At 38.6% G+C, this 2938-nt stretch overlaps 1 pseudogene; it reads right to left on the bottom strand.

The window, feature by feature from the left end:
• Positions 1-2387: 2387 nt before the first annotated feature.
• On the bottom strand, positions 2388-2938 carry LOC148561657 (uncharacterized; annotated as a pseudogene).

Genomic DNA, 2938 nt, shown 5'->3' with positions numbered 1-2938 from the left:
TCACAAAAGAGAGCAAAATGAGAAATTAACATCACAAATAAGAGAATCAAGATATAGAAATGAGAAATTATAAAAGAAACAAGATGAGATCAAGTAATTCATTCAAGATCTAAAACAATTTAACCTAAACCTAACCTAATTCTAGAGAGAAGAAGGAGCTTCTGTCTCTAGTTGGCTCATGTTGGCTAAACTAATTGCTTGGACTTCAATTCTGCATGAAATACACTCAGAAACAAGTTGGATTTGGGCCTGGACAGCTCAGAAATTGCCCTCAGCATTTTGCCTTTAAGTGGGCCACGTGAGAGTATCGGCGCGTGCGCGTCGATTGGCAAATTCTTCATCCGCGCGGACGCATCATGTACGCGTGCGCGTCTCTATGCGAAATCACTTTTGCGCGTGCGCGCTTTGTACGCGTGTGCGCCCATTGATGTATTCCCAATCTTTGTTTCTTCATGCATTCTCCACTTTGCATGCTTTTCTCCTCATTTCTTCCATCCAATACTTGCCTTATGAACCTGAAATCACTCAACAAACACATCAAGGCATCGAATGGAATTAAAGTGAATCAAAATCACCAATTTAAGAGCCTAAAAAGCATATTTTTACACTTAAGCATAATTCAAGGGAGAATTACAAAACCATGCTATTTCATTGAATAAATGTGGGAAAAGGTGGTAAAATCTCCCAAATTAAGCACAAGATAAACCACAAAATTGGAGTTTATCAAATCTCTCCACACTTAAACTAAGCATGTCCTCATGCTAAAATCAAGAAAGAAGCAAAGGGTATTAACATTTATTCAATGCAAACTAATTAAATGCAATCTATCTATATGCAACCTATTTTCATGATGCAATGGCTTAGTCAAAATAAATCAATCTCCAATAATACACATGCAAGCACAAGGGCTAAGGTATTAGCAATCAAAGCAAACCACAATTGGATTGAATCATTGAAAAAGTTCACAAACTTGCAAGAAAAGATGATCATGGGTGGAAACATGTAATTGGGCGATCAAACCCTCGCCGGATGTGTATCTGCTCTAGGCACTCAAGTGTATGGGGTTGATTCACTCAATTCTCCCCTAATCATGCTTTCCAAGATTTGTTTTTCATCTAACAATCAATAATTACCTTATGCATGCATAAAAGTATCATGAGGACTTTCCTATAGGTTGTAATGGGGCTAGGGTCAAGGTAGGATGCATATGGTCAAGTGAGCTTGAAATTCGAATCTTTGATTAACTTAAACTTCCCACCTAACCTATGAAAACCTAAACAATTTTAAACAAACCTAGCTATCCATTCTTTACTTCTTCACACACTCATGCATTTCCTTTTAGATTCTCACACGTATGCATTGACTTTATGAAACTTTAAACTTTGGGACATTTTGTTTCCTTTTTGTTGCAATTTTTTTTTTGATAAAATATATACAAGAACATCAATGCATATGGTTTACACATGATTAATACATGAGTATGTACCCAATTCCTAAAATTTTTTTTTAACAAAAACACACATACACTTTTATCTCTACCCAATGTACCCAACTTTCCAAAATCAAATGATAAACACTCTCACTAGCCTAAGCTAATCAAAGATCCAAACAACGGACATTTATTGTTTTCATTTAAGCTTGTAATGTGCTACAATTATGAACAAATGGGTTAAGCATAGGCTCAAGATTGGTTAACAATGGAAGATAAAAAGTAGGCTATTTGGGTAAGTGAGCTAATTGAACAATGGCCTCAATCATATAAATGCATATATACACAAAATAATGAACATAAAGAATTAAACAAATCAAAGATTACAATCATAGGAAGAGAATAATGCACACAAGAATGAAAATAAGTGGTTATGTATGATGTAACCACACAATTAGGCTCAAATCTTACATGCTTGTGTTCTTTGCTCAAAACATGACCCACAAAGTGTATAATTCAAGCAAGTTCTGAAAATTTTCAACCAATTGGGGTGGTGCCCGAGAAATAGATTTCTTGAAAATTTTCATCATATTGACTAAGCTTATTTTAATTCAATGTAGTGATTTAGAAAATTTTAAAAATTTTCCCTAGTTTACCCCTTTTCAATCAAAACACAATTCTTATATAAAAAGGGTCAACTAGATTTTATCAATCCAAAACATTTTTCTAATCACAATCAAAGCCAAGATGCAAAACATATAGATATATATATAATAAAAGTGTGCAACTACCAAAATAAGGGTATCCACAATAGCAAATATGTACAGTAATCCCAAAATACTCTAAAACATAAAGTGCAAAATAAAATAAAGTAGCAGAAAATAGAAATATATGTCTGAAAGTTCACCACATAAATGCAAACACCGGTCACGAACAGTGACCTCCCCACACTTTAGAATCATGCATCGTCCTCGATGCTACTGTTGAAGCTCGGGATGGGGGTCAACAATCGCGTCGGGATGTAGCTCAGGCTCAGACTGTGGGACTGGGACTAGCTGTGGCTCTGGCTAAAGCTCAGGCTCAGGCTATGGCTGTGGAGTGTCCTGCTAAACCTCAGGAGGGTGCTGAACCTCTGTGGTGACCTGTGTCTCTGGAGGTGCATCTTGATGAGTCGGCTCCTCATCATGTTCCTCCTCCTGATCCTGCTCGTCGGAGGCGAAAGAGTCTGGGAGTGGAGGTAGCTCGATGCCTTGTGAGGCAAACACCTGGTCTATGCGGTCGAGACGTCGCATGATACGATGCTCGCAGTGCTCCATGAAGCAGAATAGGCACTGCACCAACAGGTATGTCGGCTCAGGTGCTGGTGGTGGTGGTAAGGATGCTGCTGCTGCTGAAGTTGAGGGGGGTCCTGCTGCTGCTGCTGATAACGAGGGCTGAGCTGCCTCCTTCACTGCTCTGGCTCGAGAATGGCATTTGGGTGGGGGCTTCTCGTGCACCCACCCACCCCAT

This window comes from Arachis ipaensis, chromosome B6 (genome assembly GCF_059453495.1).
Source record: "Arachis ipaensis isolate K30076 ecotype BB chromosome B6, ASM5945349v1, whole genome shotgun sequence".
Lineage (NCBI taxonomy): Eukaryota > Viridiplantae > Streptophyta > Magnoliopsida > Fabales > Fabaceae > Arachis > Arachis ipaensis.
This window is presented reverse-complemented; position numbering and strand designations above follow the sequence as displayed.